This window comes from Corvus kubaryi, unplaced genomic scaffold (genome assembly GCF_017639235.1).
Source record: "Corvus kubaryi isolate FWS band 111438036 unplaced genomic scaffold, C.kubaryi_AGA036_p1.0 37394, whole genome shotgun sequence".
In the NCBI taxonomy this organism is placed as follows: Eukaryota; Metazoa; Chordata; class Aves; order Passeriformes; family Corvidae; genus Corvus; species Corvus kubaryi.
The window spans coordinates 15,948,996-15,968,821 of record NW_024581133.1 but is presented as its reverse complement, the minus strand read 5'-3'; the positions used below and the strand labels follow the sequence as shown (position 1 = coordinate 15,968,821).

At 40.7% G+C, this 19,826-nt stretch overlaps 1 protein-coding gene across 1 annotated transcript in view; it reads left to right on the top strand.

The window, feature by feature from the left end:
• Positions 1-19,826, top strand: part of RORA (RAR related orphan receptor A) — a 382,907-nt gene that overhangs the window by 296,165 nt on the left and 66,916 nt on the right. The window lies entirely within an intron of this gene.

The following is a 19,826-nucleotide window of genomic DNA, read 5'->3' as shown; positions in this document are numbered from 1 at the left end:
AACAACAGCAGCCACCTCACAACAGCACAAGCTTGGTATGTTCCAGCCCTATGAATAATCCTTGAGTGACCTTAGCTCTGCCCTTCAGTCTCTGGTAAACTCTGTGCTCCCACAGGTGTGCTGCTGCTTTAAATCACAATACCTGGAGGTGTGAGAACGTGTGCTAAAGTTTTAGTGAGACAGATGTGAAAACTGATTTACCACTGCTACCTGAATCGACCGTGAATAAAGAGCACACAGAGTGGTCATACGTATCTAGGTGGAAAGGAGAAGTGACAGTATAGAGCCTCTGAAATCTGCAAGTGTCTCATCAAAATCAGCTTTGATAGTGCAAAATTTTTAGACTAAGAATAAAATATATCTCTTTCTTTAAATCCAGGCTGTCTTTATGCACCACCAAGGGACAAAATAGGCCTGATTGTTTTTTCATTTCTATTTTTTTTTAAACCTCCAGCAGTCACCTTTAAGAATCTGACCCTTATTCTTTGTGCTAGGGAGATAATTACTCACTCTCAATTGCTATCCCTAGGACCAGTTAATGAATGCTACATAATAAACAGAAGTAGGGCAACTGGATGAGAACAATGCACAGGTGGGTAAAAAGACTTCATTTGGTGAGAAGATAATGAACATGAGAACTTGTGGTTTGTCTAAATACCGCCCTTGCCTCCTCTTCAGATAGCTCCTACATTGTTACTGCTCTTCCTCAGTCAGTCTTTCTACTTGTTAAGTGACAAGAGGAAGGTGCTTACAAAGGAGAGAAAGGTTTCCTCAGCAGAGATTCAGACAGAAGAGGACCCTGTTCCTCTCACTCTCAGACCTATCCTAAACATATTTACTTTCTTATGTGCTATCCTGCACCTTCCCAAAAGAGGCTAATTCTGGAGGCAGAATAACCACTGCTTTGCAGTGCCTGGTTTTATTATCTCTCTGCAAGACTTGTTCCTTTCTTCCTTAACGAAGCTGTGCCAAATCCAGCTTTTGGAGGAGAAGACAGGATTGATTCTTGATACATCAGTTTATGATGTTAGTGCTGAGAGAAAAAGCAACCATCCTGGCCTTAGCACTGCAGGTCTTGCCATCTGTACTGCACAGCTGCACTTTAGCCAAGGTTTACTGTGTATCTCAGGAATATGAATCTCTCCAATGGAGTTTAATGGCCCATACACACACAGAGGAAGGTAATGCTGGTGTCCAGCTGAAGAGGATCAATGTATAATACAGATAAGTATTTCCTGTGTCTGACAGCCTCTCCAGAGCTGAGGTTTGAGTTGCAGCGCATCTGTGTTTTTAAGCCAGCACTAGCTCATGATGAGACTGGTGTTCTGTGAAGTCAGCAGCAGAGGTAAATGACTCGGTGACAAGAATATTGAAGATGAACACCAAGCCAGGCAATTCGTTCTTTCTGCTCTGTGTTTTGTTAACCTGACTGACATGCACAGAAAGGAAATGGGGTCTGAAGGTCTCTGACTTGTTAACCAAAGTATTAATTGCTTTGAAATTGCACCATTTAGTTTAGTAATGTGGTTTCTGATATTCCAAACACGACTTGACTTTTTATAATGTCCTGTTTGAACTGGAACCAAAATTAGTTGAAGTAGAATTCATCAGAGTGTGTCTTCCTGTGACTGTTTTTGAAATTTCACCTAAACCTGTCAAAGGCATGTTTAATACTCAAAATGGCAGAAACCATAGCCAGAACAGCTTCCAGCTAGATATGTGGTAGGAACATTATGCACACCATTTGCTAATACAGGCACGTACAGGCCAGCAATAGTTCCAGAATCTCTGCCAGAAAGCTAATGAGAACATAGTTGGCCATAAACTTTCCTCTGACTTGGGCAAGGGCATATCTAATTCCAGTTGTCTCATGTCCACTAGCTACAAAATGGAGGTAGCAAAGCAACAGTGCCAGTATAAATTGGGATTTCTTGAGGGTTTGCAGTGAGAGACTGAGACATGATAATTGAAGAAATCTGCCATGGGCTGTATTTGCATAGGTGTGTGTATGTTTTTCTTGAGAAAACAGGCTGGTTGTGTGTGCCAAGAGCTCACCACATGTGATGGGCTGATGAGGAAACACTCGTATGTTCCATTCAGAGCATGTTTGAAGGGGAAAAACTGAATGCAAGTGTTATCTCTTCTGTAATAGTCCGGAGAAATGTGGAGAAATGGTGTCACACCCACACCCTCAAAACAGTGAACCCGTCAAAGGCTGCACTCCAGAGTGCTCATGGCCCTGTTCACCCCAAACTAGAAGCTTTTTTTTTTTTTTTGCATAGCATCCTTTGGAATAGGAGTTAACTTTATCTCTCCAAGGATCTTGGAGAAGCATGCATTTCTCCTGGTGCTCTCCTGGTGCTCTTCTGACTTATGGTCTCTCAGACCTTGTCCCATGGTGATAGGGAGCCAAATCAAGAGCTGTGCCTCAAGAACTCCCTGAATGGGGAAAACCTTCTCTCCCGTTTTGAACTGTAACCCCCCTTCCTTCCCATGCTCTCAGCTGATATATTTTAAGATAAACTTTAGAACCTTTGTTTCATCTCCACCAGCAGTCAGCATTGCCAGATTCCATGTTGCAGGGCACAGAACCACTTGGTGAAAATCCAGGTGCAGTCAGCACTTGATCAGCTATTAAAGGCCTCCTTACAGTAAGCCTGGTCTCCTGTGGAGTGTATTATCCAGGGTTCTCCAACTCAGTGTGTCACAGCATCTTTGACTGTTTTCTTCATGTTCCAGCTGAAACCTTGCTGATAAGTGAGCTAGAGGTGCTATTTGTATTCCGTGGATAAGCATGTTTGGAGCTTGCTTGAATATTCCTACATGATACTGGCTTTTAGGGTCTGCATGGACTCAGCTGGTTGGAGGCTATAAGCCTTGGATTTATAGGAATTGTTACTGTGTTCTTATCCTTCACTGGTGTTTGATTTATATCCACAAAAGTCATTCCCAGAAGGAATGAAACTAGATTTTTCTCACAGATTTTTAATTTAATTGGTGACTGTTTACATGAGAATCCTTGCCAAAGTGAGATGATTTGGCAGTCCTCTGGAATGTAAAGGTTAAGTATATTGATTTCATCTTTTCCCAAAGGAGCTGTTCTTTTTGCGCAAAAGCATCATTGGTTTTGTTCTTGTGTCTGAAACTTTGTTTACATGGGTTTAATTGAATTTTGTCTATATTGTACAGCAAGTGGGAGATGGCAGTTTCATATAGTTCTTTTTTCCTGGAATACTGATTTTTGGACTCTTGGTTTGTTAATAAATCCTGACATTCCCTGAGCAGTAATTCTTCAGAGCTTTCAATGCCATAAATACTGAAAATAGGGAAAAACTGTCCTGCCATTATACACTCAGTCAATAGGAGTTATTTGTAGTGATGGCAGGATCTTACACCTTTGTCTTAATACTGTCCTTAGCTTAAAAATAAGCATGTCTGAATTGTTAGCTTACAAACAATGTCTATAAACCATATTTATTTTAATGTTAGGCACAAGCTTCTGACAGTCTCAGCTTTTGAATTGGACATTCCTGAAGCAAAGTGAATACAAAGCCAGAATTGCTAATTTTGTTATCAGTAATCACGTATGTAATTTATTTCCCACTTATGCAAAAAGTTTGTTGGGTTTTGGATCTGTAATTTATGAGTAAGCTGTTTGTTGCCACTCAGAATTTGAACAGCAATTGGAACACCTTGGCTGGAGTGTTCTTTCATCTGCTGTAGCATGGGTGGGCCTTGATCAGAGCAGCAGGTCTGGATGGATCACTGAGCTGCTGAATAGCCTGCTGAGGAGCTAAAAGTCACAGCTCCTTCTGAGCCCTGTGCTGGCCCTGCCAGTGGGCTGGAGCAAAGTAAACCCCAAAGAGATGGTTTGGTAATTGCAATTGAAACTGCTGCTGTGGACCTGTTAATTTCTTTTTCCGGTCACATCTTCTATTGACATTGGTTTTCTACTTCCTTTAAATTCATTAACAGTTTTTCTCAGTGATCCTTTTTGTGGTCCAGGTCCAAACAAAGTGTTTCATTTCGTAAAGCAGAGTAATGTCAGCTGTAGTCTAGTTCTGCACAGTAATTTATCCCCCTTAGGTCCTATCTGCTGGTCTAAGTTGGAAAGAAGATGATAATGAAGCAGTTGTCCATCCCTGGGCTTCTGATCGTATTCCTGCAGAATCAGATTCCAGTCTGATGGTTCAGAGACAAAGTAATTCCTACTCTAAACTCTGATTTGGAAGGAGATAAATCAGGAGCGAATGTGATCCTTGTAAATTTCAATTAAAAATACCTCTACTTCCCCTAGCAAAATGCTTCTTTCTGACATACCTCTCCAACACAGGGACTCGGTGTTACCAAATGAGGCTTCTCTGTAGATATTTCTCATTCCTTATTGCCAACTTTGACACAATAAGAGATTTCCTTATATTTTGGTTTTTTTCTCCCTCATTCCTGCAGGACTCAGTCTTAACTCAAGAATTTCTTTTGATCCATACAGATCTTTAGGAAATCAATTTCAAATACTTGATGTCCCAAATACTTTTTGACTCTTAAGGGTATATTGCTGGATATGCTGTCGATAGTTAAAAAAGCCAAGACCCAGCAGCTGCAGGAATTTATGCCCGTTATGGAAAATCCAGCATGCTTGCTTTGGTATGGCAACACCAAAAGTGTGCTGGCATACCCAACTAAAGTACTTATAACCATATAAAGGGAATGCCTTTTAGGAATTGGATAAAAACACAGACATAATATTTTCCATCAATTAGATGTTGAGAAGTCCCAGACATACAATGCTGCAAATGAAATTAGATGCCTTGGGAAACCTATTCCAAATGGAAATCTAATATGTGGGATCCTGACTCAGTCACCACTCCCTCCGTTTTTTACCCTCCCAAAAATATATTTGGATACACTAGTAATGTAAATATAGTAACATTACACCCAGTAAATATGCACAGATTGGATCATGTGAGCTGCACTAAATGCAGCCATAGACAAACCACAAACTTGCCTATAAGTATTTTAAAAACTTGCCAATAATGCACATTTGCTAAGTTTCCTATGTTACTGCAGATGTGCAGTGCTACTATTTGTGGAATCCTTTCAGCAAACTGTGTATTATTTATAAATGGAAAATGAGGGAGTTTATGGTGAGCCTTCTGTCATAGTTGTTTGGCATATGGGAATTATAAATAGGACTGGGTAATCACTGATGTGCTATGCATTTGGCACTGTGGTCATTTCTGACCCAAAGAGAAGCCACAGGAGATAAATAGATGAAGGTCCCTACCAGCTTTTTTTGTGTGTTGAAATATTTTTTCTGTTTCACTCCCTGCTTAAGCTGCAAGCTGAATGGAGTGATTTTTTTACATAATTCTTTAACTGCTCCCACAGCATGGCTCTTCTCAAAATAGTTTGTCTTAGGTGTTTGGGACAGTTCTCTGTTAGAGGAGTGAAACCAGCACATCATTGTCAGTGCCACTTGCCAAAGGTGTTTGAGAGCCCTTGTGCAGGATATTGAGGTGAAGAACAGAACACCCAAAGTTGTAGGGCCGTGCTGCAGCTCGTTTTGGATGTAATCTGAAATAAATGTTTCCGAGTGCACAATGAAGTCTTCTGCAAATCATTTGCAAGAGGAAGTGTTTTCTGAATTCCATGGAAGGCTTGCAGGCCTGGTCTGCAGAAACACCAGGAACAACACAGCACCCAGAAGGTACCATTTGCTTCCTCCCAGCCTAGAGAAGGTAGAAAAGAATTACTGATGTTACTGATGGAGCCATTATTCTCTTTGCCAACTCCAAGCGCAACAGTTTTGTTTTTCTTTCGCATCTAATTCACTCAATTTGCAAGCAGTTCTGGATATTTTTTTAAACTTTTTAAACACAGTCTGTGATCTAGTTTCATCCAGTTCTGCCTTTTCTTTGACTTTTTTCAATGATAACTGCTTTCTTAATTTGAATTTAGTTGGCAGCTCCATTGAGTGATGTGCTTGATAGAATAGAATCCAGCTGTCTTCACTTAAGAGTATTGTGATGCAGGACAAACACTTTTAGTCTGTGTCATCCATGTAAACAGTCTGTGGTTCTAAAGCTATGTAAATTCATCTGGAAAATGACAGTCCACGCTTGGTTTTTGCTATGCTTACAATGAGGTCTGGGTTTTTTGCCTAAATCATTGCAATAAGCTAGCAGGGTGATATGCCAGGCAATGCTTTAATGAAGTATACATCAAGGTTGCCAAATAAACAGGATTTGAGGCGTATGCATATCATTGTTGTGGGAAATGTTTCTACTGGTATATTAGATAATAGGTGCAATTTGAAAAAGGAACATGTAGTCCTGTTCCTCTCCACTCCTTGTGCACCCTTTGGGTGTGGGCATATTATATTGAAATGTGTAGCTCCGCACATTTTCAGTTCACCTGGTTTAAAAGAAGCTGCAAAGCAGCATAGATTTTCTTTTGCTTTCCATCTAGATCTGATGTACAAACCCAGTAGATTGTTTTTCTTAAGTGGACTTTGTTTCCCCTCCTCCTTCTTCATAAAATGCATATTTTGACACTGTACTTATGGGTAGTGCACCTTGGTGACCTTGTAACTACTAAGCCTTTTGCGTGAAGCTGTTTTTGCAGGGAATAAAGGAAATGATCACCTTCCAGGTGTGCACATGAAAGCACGTTTCAGGTGTATAAACAGTGTTGTTAGCTGAGAAGTAGAGTGCTTACTCAGTGAGAGCCCATTTATCCATGTTCTGATGGGTTTTATTAATTATTAAGTTTAATCTGTAAGTTTTGGGTTCCCAGAGGTGAAAGGCTCTTGCTTTGTGCAATTTCCTGAGCCTGCACCAGGTCTGTACCACTTCACAGCAGTTTCTACTTTGTGCCTCCACTGGCTCATCCAGCTATTCCTGGTGGAGCTGATTTCTTTTAGTCTCTGTAACGTTGTTTCCAGCACTTCTCTATAGGGAGGTCAGCTAGGCAAATGACCAGGAGAGCTTACAATTGCCTATGATGAGTGAAAAAACCACTCTAAACGGCTCAGTCTTTTTAAAAACCCTCTATAATGAAATATTCTCAAGCGAGGGAAATGCATATAGAGGAGGAGTGCAACAGCTTGCTCTTTATCACTAAAAACTGCAAGCTTCAACATTGCTTTTGTTGAACAGGGATTTTTTATCTTCCTATCCAATCACCCCCTACCACCAGGCTTTAAAATACTTTTTTCTCTGGTCAGAAAGCTGGTTCAGATGCCATACCTGTGGTTTCCCTCATATTCTGGATCTTTTCATAGAACTTGGTTTCCATAGTAAATGCTTTTCAAAAAATGTATGGTTCAATAAAAGTACTCTGTAGTTCTTCATTTTATAAAGGAGTGCTCTCATTAACTCACTGTTGAATAACTCTTACAACCTCAGATCTGTTTGAATTCTACTCCAAATGTTCCATTACAGGCCATCTGACACCTCATGAAACACATTATAAGCTCCACTGCTAAGTTCTGATCTCGAGTCTTAATCCTCAAACTATTTTATCATACTTACATTTGACCAAAATATGCTGAGACAGCAAATGAGGATCCATATTTAGCCATGCAGAAACCAGGAGAAAGGATTGGTTAGTATTTACTGTTCAAAAAATTAGTGCTTTCCAAACTTCCTAGAGTGATGTGATGGGAAGCTTTTGTATTCTCTGGGTTGTCTCTTTTAATTTTGTGTTGTCAAGACACCACCATGTTTGTTATGAGAATTAGAGAGGGGGAGATGGTGCTCCACAGTTATTCAGGGAGCCCTTTATTCCTGTCTGTCAAACCTGAGCACAAAGCATTACACTGACAGCACAGGATTGGTTTCACAGATATGGAGGAAGACTCCCCTAACCCAGCAATTCTAGTTTGGAAACAGTAACTCAGAGAGAGACCTGAAGAAATCCGGCAGTTGGTGACAGTCCTGCCCCTCCTTTCTGCCCGTGCCTTGCAGGCAGTGATCTTAAACATCACTTCCCTGGAAACCCCAGCTGCAAATGCAGCTCTCAGAGGGATGCAGCTGACCTGCACATGTAGGAATGCTGTGCACACAGTATGGAATCATATCCTGCGGCACACACGTGCAGCACTGCCTAATGCCAGTGGGGAAACCACAGCACAGCACTCCCACTAATCCCCTTTGGCAAAACTCAGGATCGCCAAAAAGGAATAACAATATTCGTGCTAATATTGAATGGTCCTAGTGATAAGGGAAAAAAATAATAACCTGGAAGTAAACTAATATCCTTTAAAAAGGCAAGATACTGCTTTCAAATGTGACCTAGTTGTGTTTGGCTTGGGTTTTTGTAAGAGCACTGTGAGCACCAAGATACTGCAGTGTTCCATATCCTAATCCTCGCTCTTGTAAACCCTCTGTACACCAGCCGTTCTTGTGCTGCCTTTGCCAGTCCTTGCCTATTGATTACTTCATCTTCATCAGTAGGGAGTATAATTAGGCCTATTTCTAGTGAGATTTTTCACCTCACTTAGCAGAGCAAGAACCATACAGGCATTCTGCTACTCATGCTACCGGTGTCTTTTAAGTTTGTTCTTATGTCTTTGCTGGATTTTGGATTACATCAGTAATCTGTCAATCTCCAGCAACAAGCATACGAAATGTGGCAGAACATTATTTCACAATTTTGGATGATTGTGTCCTACTCAGTATCACGGCACATGAAATAATTACTAACTAAGAAACTACCATAGTATTGGTAGGACCAACTAATGCCAAGCTGGTGCTTCCTTAAGTTGTCCTTTTATTTTAATGAGAAAATAAAAATGCAAAGCTCCTGAGTGGCTGGGTGGGAAATAACTTGAATCAGCACTGCAAGTACTGAAAACAAGTATTTGAGCCTTTGAAGAAGGAGAAATATCTGTGAGCATATGTAACGATACGGTTGTGTGATTGTCAGTGCTCCCGAAGTATTGGTGATGCACCTCTAAAGTTATATCAGGTCTGAGGTTTTGGTATAGCAGTATGAAACATATTCTGATTTTCTCCTGACAAAGACAGCACCGTTTTCACTTAGCAAAAGGGCAGGCTTGCCTGTGGTTACCATGCTGGCTGCAATTCCCATGTGAACCTCAACTGCCTCCTCTTTTGTACAGACCTCTGGTCCTGCATGGATTTTGGGGGGCACATATGAGAGCTAGTTCTCATGTCAGGGAAACTGATGGGGTTTTTTGGTTTGTTTGTTTGTTTGTTTTTTTCTTTAATAGGCTTTATATATTTTTTCCTTTCAATTTCATCATATAAAAATTCAATGTATTTTTTCCTTCCTAATACTGTTAAATGTTTTGCAGGCTTAATTTAAACATAATGATTGCCTGAATACATTTGTTTTCTTATTTGGTTGACAAAACCAATGAAGCATTTGTAGTGCAATGCCTTGGCAGGTTTTCAGTTTGGGATCACTAGACAGCTAAAGAGGAAGGGCTAAAGTCTGTGAAGGCGAAAATAATGCACTTATTTCCCCTTATGAAACTGCACATATTGCTCTTCGCAGCATACCAGCGTGCATGGAAAAGTCTAACATGGAACAAATGCTTCTGTGTAGCTTTGAATGTATGGCAAGACCAACAGTTATACAGATGAAGCAAAGAAGACAAGACTGGGGAGAAAGAATTAAAATGTCCAGGGCTTTTGAATGGTGTGTTTGCCCTGTCAGGGGTCAATGCACATCTGAAAGCTTCCTGTGGGTTGGGAGGGTCCATGGGCCCCCAAACTTCAGAGGCTGGTGCCAGCTGATCCTGCCTCCTGAACAAAGTGGCTAGGACCCCTGAGGAAAATGAGGCACGGAGTCCTCAGGAGTGGTTACTCCTCCCTTCTCTTAACATTCTCCTCAGAGATCTTTAGGAGTTTCTAGTGGTTAGTTCATTGTGTAATTTCTCTCCATTTCAGAGGGGGCTCCAAGACCTTGACTGTGTAAGTGAGCAAAGATATTGAGGATCCGGAATTACCTCCGTTTTTCCCTCCTTGTACTGCAGAAAAATTCCCAAATCAAATTTGGGAATCAAATACTTTCACTGAATGGAGTGGCCCTGCCAGCAAGGTTTGGTGACCCTTGCTATTGGATCTACAGCATATTGTGGGATGTCGGCAGACCCACCACAGGCGCCGATATGTTCCCAGCTGTGAAGGCAGCTGCCTGCACTTGTTGCTTGTGTCTCTTCTGTCCTGGGCATTGCTGAGCATTCCTGATCACTCCTGTAGTGCACTTGACTTGGAGTCAGAGCTTTCAGGTTCTGTTAGCACCAGCTCCCATTTGCTACTTTTCCCTATTTCCCTTCAGTACTGAATGGAAATGCAGCAGATGTATCACAGATACTGAGGAGAGTCAAGAAGCTGTCACAGGGAATACTGTATTTTCTCATTCCCTCAAAACTGAGGCTCAGAAAGAGTTGTCTAGTGTTTCATGTTGTTCAGAAACATGCTACAGGAAAATGTAATCCCTAAGTAATTCCTTCTATCAGAATATCCTTTGATTTTTACAATATGCCTCTTCTCTATGATTTTTCAAAATTATTAAGGAGCAGGTTGTGAAGAAAACTGAAGATGATTTCTGGGTAACAATAGCGTAAGTCCTCTCAATTTTGCCATACCTTATCTATTCTACATTGGTAGTTCTCCTCCTATCAGATAGCCATTTCTCTTCATTTTCTATCATATTAACTATCTTCATCAGTGCTTCAGAAGCTTCCTCTCTCTGCATTTTGATGCAGATCTCATCAATATCTCTGAACTTCGGTTCTTCTTCACCTCCTTTTGAAGTGTTCTTCTGTTAGAAGCAATCCAGCTTCCATTCATCTCTAATTTGTTAAAAAACGGTGCCATCCATTCATTTAGTCACATGCACAGGGGCTCCTTTCCACGCCTCGTCTGGCTGTTCCTCAGCAGTGGGCAGGCTGGCACTTTGATCAGTGAACTGGAGAGGTGCTTCTGGCTGCTGTAATTATGGTGAATAAAAGAAAGTGAACATATCTTGATCTTGTACACCTTTTTTTAACTTTCACGTTTTATTGATATACTTCCTTCTTTGAGTAATTATTTTCTTGAGTTGTTTGTTCTTCGGCAGGTATTTCATTTTTCACTGTTTCATACCCCAGCTCATACACTTCTCATTTTCTCTTGACAACTCCTGACCTGTTGCAGATACTGCAGAACACCTGGTTCTTTCGTACGGAGTCTCTAGGAGAGCAGTGCCCCAACATACTGGATCTAGGCTGTTCATCCCAAAAGTGTGGGAGTGGCCCCATGGGTTTCAGCAGGACGGCTCAGATGGGTGCAGCAGGCTGTACCTTACCTGCAGTTATCATGCAACTTCTTGTGGATTGTGTACTTGTAATAGTTTGTTGAACAAATGTAAAGTGTAAAAGCTCTGGACTTTAACTAAAAAGGCAGATCAATTTCAGTAGTTCTTGCTGGAGACCAGATAAGTGACTCTTTTAAATAAGAAAAGTACTGCTTAGTAGAAACAGACCCCAAAAAAGTCAGTAAAGACTTTTTTAATCACCTTCAGAAGTCAGTTTAAAAAACACCAAATGTTTTGTCCTTTAGCTAAAAAGGAATAGAATCATTAAAAGCATTTTGAATTATTGGACACTTAAAAACCCGAACAACCCAGTACTGAAATTCAAGTATCTGCTAACTGTAGCTTGTAGAGTACATGCTTGCAATACGTGGGCTTTGGAGTGAGGAAGTCTGTGTTTTAAGAACAGGGGTATGTGTTAGGACCTGACTAGAGTAGTGTGCTGATGAACAGCTGCCCTGTGCTAGAGGTAACCCCCCACCAGCTCCAGCAGCCTTAAAGTAAAGATTAACAGCTCTTAAATTAGCCTTGATTCTATTAGAAATGGCCCTCATATTTCACGCTCTGGAAAGGGATATGGGGAAAGAATGTCATAATGTTTCCCTCTTCTTTGACAAGCCTTTCAGTAGCCCTGTCAAAAATCTTTTAAATGGGATTGAAATAATCAGGAATGATGTGCCTTTGTGAAAAATGCTTGGCGCTTTCTTTTCTGTAAAATGGGTGTATGCTAGTAAGGTTTATATTATGAGTTAAAAATTATTCTTATCAAGCAAGTGCTAGTAGCTCAGATCAAATTACTAAAACAGAAAATGAGAAGGTTTCTAAATCCTTCCCATTTTGTTTTCTAAATAGGTTTGAAAAATACTGTCATGAGTTAAATTAAAACAAATGCGGATTACAATATAGATGAAGCAATAGATGATCCTCTATAGGTGTTCTGCTCTATATGCTCTGCTTTGTAATCAAATTCATCAGCTTAGAATACTGCACTCCCCTTTTCAAAGTGAAGATGGTTCTTTGCAGGTGTTCTCTGAACTTGGTGATTATTAGCAAAACAGTGCTCTCAAATAATTATCTTCCTTTGTAAGTGAATCATCTTATTATTTTGCTTCTATTAAAGTCTAGTATCCTTCAACAGTGTCACGTTATCATGTCTAATAATCAGAATTATGCAAAGGAATTATCTGTATGGATTTCATGCCCAGGAACTGTATCATCGTTTATTTATCACTCTAAGTAGGTATGCAGTGTTTTGTTTGTTTGATGTACAGTAGCTGAGGTTGTATTGACTTTTGAAAATAGATCATTAAAGTTTATGTTTTCTTTAAAGTTGAAGCCTTAAAAGCCATAATCAGCTGCCATTTATTTTTTACTAATGGCATAAGAAGTAATGAATTTTCTTTGATAATTTCAAGAATGTAATGGTGCTGTGGAGGAAGACATCAGAAGTGAAGGCTGCTGAAGGGGCTCTAAAGTTTGAAGAAGTGAGAAATGGGAGAAATTAGCAGTGATCTGCTAGTACATGATCAGAGAATATGTTGGGCTAGCCAATGTTTCTGTTCTGGGGCTCAGTATTAATCTGAGGAGGAACTGGAGAAAATGCTATAGCACAGTATTTCCCCCCTTCCTCTGTTAAGCACTGTGCTGGAAAAGAGGGGGTCAGATAGGCTTAGAAGCCCATATAACTGTGGCTTGAAGACTTAATTCTGGAGAGAGTCCTAACACAGAGTTTTAACTGTCCTGAAAAGCGTGTGCGATTCTAAGCTTGTATTTTGCATTGAGACACAGAAAACATACCAGATCTTATTTTTTTTTTCTAACAATAGCACAAATATGCTCTAGTGCAAAGCTGTATAAATAATGTATATGCTCACAGGAGCAGGAAATATGCTGCTGATCAGACAATGTCAACTTAGATGAATCCTGTCCTGAAAGCTGGTCTTTAAATGTGAGCAATAAAACCACTATTGACATGTGGCACTACCAACTGAAATGTCAATAGTTATAAAAAGAGTATTTCGTAACACAGAATCATTGCTTGGTTTGCTTGATTGGACAGATGCTTCTACTTTCCATGAAAGAAAAATATTTTCCATATTAGTTCTCTGAGTGCCCAGCGTAGCTTATCTGTCCCACTAATGCTCACATTCTTAATCACATTGTTAAAAATGGGGAAAATTTGCTTGCTGGTCTCATATAGCATAAGAGGGAGGTTTGACTGTTGCTGGGCATGACTTGAAGCAATTTAAAAGTTGGCATATTTACAGCTGCTCTCGGGTTACTTTTGCTCAATCTGAAAGTGGGTGCAACACAAATTCCTTGTGTTGAGCATCCTCATCCCATATGTGAGACTGCTTCAATTGTTCTCTGGCAACTCGACTTAGACATAATTTCCAGAGTTCATAGGCAGAAGGCACAACTTTGGCTGGCTTTAGACTTAGATTTCTCTGGTTTTCCTTAAGCATAGTTGAAGCATTCAGTTTGTTCAACAGATGAGAACATTGCCATAAGAAGCGAGGAAACAAAGAGACTGAAGCGCTGTTAATGCCCTAGGCACATGGACTGGCAGAGGACCCACTGGGATATGCCCATATCATCTTGATTGTTGAACTATTCATTAGAAAAAGGCCAGAAAACTCCAGGGTTGCTTCCTGGTGCTGCATCTGGCCAGACACATTTGTGAGGAAGATTCTGAGCAGGAAACCTGTCTTGCTTCATCTCATGCTCTGTCCACTACCACCATTTCTCCTGCCTTGGCTATCTCTGATGATGCAAAAGAGGGCAGAAAGGGAAGTCCGGGGATTAAAAAAATGGAAAAAACTTGTTACTTATCCCTGGTATATAACTGGCTAATGATCTAAAGCAACTAGTCAGCTCAGTCATACATTTGCTGGGGGAAGCAAATGCTCCAGGCCGGTCTTGGGCATCCCTGTGAGCATTGCAATTCTTCTGTTGTGAAACCCAGTTGTTGCCCATAAAATTCAATAGAAATGCTATAGGCCAAAGGCTTTTCAGGGAAGTAAGAACTTTTCTAATAAGGTATTTTTCAGAAAGAGACCAAAGCACGTAGAACATTCTGTCAAGTGTCAGCAGGCCTACAGAAGGCCCCAGCACCTGTCCAGGTGACAGGACCTCTGCATCCAGGCATCTGCTGTCACCTGTCACCAGCAGGATGCTCAGTTGGTAACTGAGCAGTTTCGCCCACTCTGTCTCTGTGCTACAGCAGTCTACACCAAGCTGATAAGGAATAAAAGGACTTTTGAAGACTCTAAAATACACTGAAGATGTTTCACCACAACCAGCATGATTCTTTTTTGGTTGATTTACAGGAAAAGGTGGTTCTTTGGAGAGCCTGTTTATTCCAAAAAATTATTATACGGCAATGATCCTTAAAGAAGGGTCTAATAATTACTTCTTTGAGGATAATTAGGATCTTGCTTGGTCTTTGTGCTGCTGACAATCAGCAGTTGCTTTATGCACCGTCCATTGACTTTTCCCCACCAAAAGGGATATACAGAACAATACATAGCTGCAGTTTTTGGCAAGCAACACAGGCCAAAATACCCTGGCAAGATTATGCATGAAAAAGAGAGCTCTAACAGCTTTCAAACAATTCCTGCTGTTTGTCAGGATGTTGTAGGAAGATTGATCCTTCAAAACTGTATAAATGAGAATCTCTGTCAAACAGGGACTCGGCAGTGGCAGCATGGTCAGTAATCCAATACCCATCACTTCATACCCCCTTTTAGGTGTAGACAAAAGGGGGATGCTACCAAGTCCAGTTTGATCTATTTCTTCATAACGTTGTAATCTTTCCATGGCCCCACTGCAGGTGGCAGATGATTAATTGGTGATAATCTCATCTTTCTAATCACTTTATTTCCAAAGTGTACTGCTGTTACCTTAGATTCTGAAAAGCAGAAAATATTATATCCTTTTAAGGGATTTCAAAGTGAGAGGCAGCCGGGTGAAAATTCAGTTGACTAGATGTTTAAAATCTTTTGCTACCAACAGCATGCCTAGCTGATAATAATGACTTTGGATTTACCTTTCATCCAGATGAACCCCAAAATATTTTGCCAGCTCATAGTTCATTTCACCAGGTGCAGAACTGCAGCAGCTGTTTGGCAAAGCACATCAAGCAGTTCAACAGTTGGGGATAGCAATGTACTTAATTGGGAGTTGTGGAGTAGTCTCTAAAATGACTTGATTAAGACATATAGCTGTAGGCCCACGCAGCACAAAAGCACACCTCCTCAGCAGGAACTGAGGAAGGGACTTTGAAGCAAAATGGAATGATTGCAGGGTCAGCATAGTAGCAGTTTTAAATAGATGAAAAAGAGGTAACTTAATGAGGACAACCTCAGTTAGATTCATCTTCGACAGTGTGCTACTTGGAGGTCTAGAAATAAATGAAGACTAAAATACCACTAAATCTAGAGGGTGAAATGTGTTAAGGAGCAATCATTTTCTTTTTGGGGTGTTGCATATATCAGTTGGAAGCCACTTAAAAATTGATTGTCAACAGGGTGAACAGAATTGTGAATTGTGTTTTTAAAGATTATCTAGAGCTGCAGTTTTCCTACACTTGGTTTTGGGTGTCTTTGGTAAACAAGGCTGTTGTGATCGCTGCACCTGTGTGGTTTCACATATGGCTGTTGTTGAGTAAGAAGCCAAAAAGGCAAAAGCACAGTGTTCTGATGCTTGGAACTTGTTTTTATGTTTTAAACTCTAGTCATATCTAGACCTGCAACCCTAATGTGAGCTGGGAGCTGAATGCTTCACCTGATAGTAGGACATGTGATTGCGTTGCAAATGGAGAAAGGCTTTGCTTTCAGTATCACCTGCTTTTTCCTATTTGCCAGCAGCTGTTATCACAACCTCTGGGCAGAGTTTAACTCCTCAGAGGAGCTCTTTAAGTGCTGAAAAGAAATTTTCAACATTTTCTATAGGTGTTTGAAGTGCTGAAAAGTACTTGAGCATTTCTAAGCATTACTGCTACTGATTTGAATCAATACAAGATTTCCTAAACATTTTAAAGAACTGATTTCATTGCAAGCCTATGAAGACTTCAGAAAAACAATTAAAAATATGCATGATTATGTGAATTTATACTGCCAGTCTAGGCCCTTTTTTAACTGAAAGCCTATGTGTAAAACTAGCTCTAGATAATTTTTAAAAAGTGAAGGAGCTGCCTCTGCTAAAGCTGAAAATGTGGAGGCCCTGGATGATTTATTGTAGTGTTTTTCTATCACATTTCCTTCCCAGTAAGTAGGTTTTCATCTCCATGGGAGAATGCAGCATGCAGCCCTTGCCCTGCAAGAGGTTTGCATGCAGTTGTGTTTGTAGCAGTGATAGAGCAGTGGGTAAATGCTGTACCTCAGAGTGGTTTGACAGCTTCAGCTTCATAACAACTCGGTGTGGCTAAACCTCCTTCAGACAGGGGGTGGATTACATGACACATTTTCTTCTTTTAAGAATGCTTTTTTCCTCTATGCTAGGTAGGGAAGAAGGGTGGTGGTTGTGTCCTGTATTTACTGTTCAAATCTTAAATTTTAGTGATAAGTAGGTCTCAAAATTCTTCTGGAATTAAGCCTAACCATGCAGCTTCACTTAGACAAGAATGCAAAACATAATCCAACAGTCTGCAGAAATGCTCCCCACTCATGTTCCAAGTCAGAACAACATAAACGTCTTTGTTTAATTAGTTGCATTTAAACTATTTCTCTTTGGGGCTGTCCTTGAACAAGTAGTTAGGAGTAGTTGTTGGTTCATCTTGGAAGCTGAATTCATTACTTTGCTCAGTAGGTTTAAAAAGAGGAGAAGGAGGCAAGCTTCTCAATGTTTTCTGTCCTGTGCTTAGAATACTCAATTAATACTGTCTCTTGCATTACCAGTGCTAATAGCTGTGATAGGTGTTTCCCCTTTCTCTGTTAGCAATTTAACACTTCTCTGTTTTGCCTAGCAGGGTTGAAAAGGTTTCTAGAGGCAGTTGTTTCCCTCAAATTGTTGTGGAGGCTTGTGGTTAGGCTGACAAGCTGAACACCTTTTATACCAGTACAACACAGAACAATACTTGACAAGGTTCCCCGATCTGTTCCCATCTCTAAAGCAGCAATCTAACGTTTGCAGTTCCTGGCTGTTTGGGTGTGCTTAGGCTGTGCCACAGCGGCTCAAAGGATGAGCACATGCTGTGATCAGGGTCTATTTGCAGGCCACTGCTCAGTCTGAACCATTAATAAATACATTTGACATGTTCAGGAGGTCTTTGGATGCAGAAATCAAGGCAAGAATTGAGTGTAACCTGAGGTGTAGTTTCTCACTCCTGTGAAGAGTTTGCAGTCTTGCAGTGTTTCATGGGTATCTATCAAAAGCTTAAGGAACAAGCAGGATAGACGACAAGCTTCTGGAAACTGGGAAGCATTCCTATCAGTCAAATGAAACCCTGCTGCACAAACAGTGAGAGCAATTGCCTGTCAAGTGTACTGTAATAGTGAGCTCAGTATTACTTGACTGGCACATTGTGTTGTCACTGACACAGTGTCTGAACTCCAGTGAGACTTGCAGTAGTTTGGTAAATGGGGAAGGAAATGGATTTTGGATGGAGTTTTCATGATGAGGTCAATCTGAGACAGAAAACCCAAGTGCAAATGGATGTGCTTACATATCCAAAAGTCAGCAGATGGCTTTAGATGGGTAATTGATAACAAATAATAAGCTATTTTAGGTATGCTTTTCTCACTTATAATTGTCTGATGACAAATCTTCTATAATTTTTTGAAGCAGCCATTGTAAGGCATTTGTAAGAATGCAAAATCTGTGTCATCTGCTTATTATTGAAGCCGTTTAGCACATCAGATGTCATTCCAGATTACCAGTTGCATTTCAGCTGGACTGGAAACAAATCCAGATCAGTAATAATGTAATGCTGTGTACCTTAAGGTTAAACATCTGACAAGACAACTAGTGCTAATGGACTGTGACATTTTTCAGGCCATGGGTCTGACATTACTTGCTGTGTCAGAGTAAAATGTTTACAAAGATCTAACTCCACATTACAATACATTAAGACATCATTCTTTTCTCTTGTGCATGCTCCAAGCTTTCTGGCTGCATCTAAATTCCACGGTTGGCCCATGTGTAAAAGCAGCATCTTCCAGGCTCTGAAGAGCTCTGAGCACCACTGTTAGTGGGATTTGATTCAGTCCAGAATGTCCTGTAAGGTTTCTGTTCAGTACATGGCAACTTTACAGCTTGTGCTGCAGATAAAACTCCATAAGCACAAACCCATCTGGGACCAGGTCACTACCACTGTAAATTTTCTGAGCCATATCTCACTAGACATGGGCTATTGGTAGGCATGGCCTAATGTAAGGATAGCAAATAGAGATGAAAAATTTTATGACAAAGATATGTCCTACGTTTACACTATTGCAGCAGATTAGCTCTTGGAATTTTTAATTTTTAAATTTTTTTTAAAATAAGAATTTAAAACAGTATTTTGCATTAATGGGGCTTGAATGACTAGACTGATAAATGGTAAGTACACCTGGATCAAATCACATTTAAATAATATCATACTGTATTAAGAACTCATTAAAGAAATAGGTAAGAATTAGCCATTAAGGGCCATTTAATAGTAGATTGTTCCAGTGTCCTCATCTCATAAAGGCTTTCTAAATATAGGGCTTTGTTTCAAATATTAAGATGGTTCCTCTGGCTTCTGTTTGTATGTATTTTCCCTTATCTTATTTTCTTTAAATGCTTATACTTCTGATTAAATTAAATTGTATATTCTGTCCCCTCTTAAACAGCTTTAGTGCATCAATTTTTGTGCATGTGTGTTTTTATATTTTGTGACAGTCTATTCCAGTGGCTAAGACAGGAATTGGAAAAAATACTGGGTTTGTTAATGCAATTTTCAGCGAAGTATGGGGTTTTTTAATAGGTTGGATTATTTTCGTCTCTGTGTGCGTTCAGTCATGCGCTATCCCTCTTGTAGTGTGGATGTGTGTATATCCATGAATGCAAAACTTCATCTCACAGACTGACAGTCCAGTGACATCCGATGCCATAGAATAGATGAAAATATCTCCAGCAGTGGTGTCATGTTTCAGACGTTCCAAGTAAATCCTAAGAAAGCATGAACCCATCACCAGACAGATTTAAAATGTAAATGCTGCTCTGCTTGATCAAGTCAACGACTATTAAGTGCAGAGCGTTGTGCCAATATGTAGCGGCAATACGGTTATTTTTTACTTAAAACAACACTTCGGGGGGGCTTGTGTGGGAACAAACGCGCACTCGAGCAGCGGGCCGGGGCCCGAGGGACGGGAGCTGCTCTGGGGCACCGCGGGAGCGCTCCCGCTGCCACCGCCCCGTTCTGCCTCCGGTCCGGCACCCGGCCCAGCCCCGCTCTCGCCGCCCCGGCAGCGGGGCCGCCCCGCAGAGCCCCGGGCCGCGCAGCACCTGCCGGGCCGGGCCGCAGCGGGCCCGGGCGG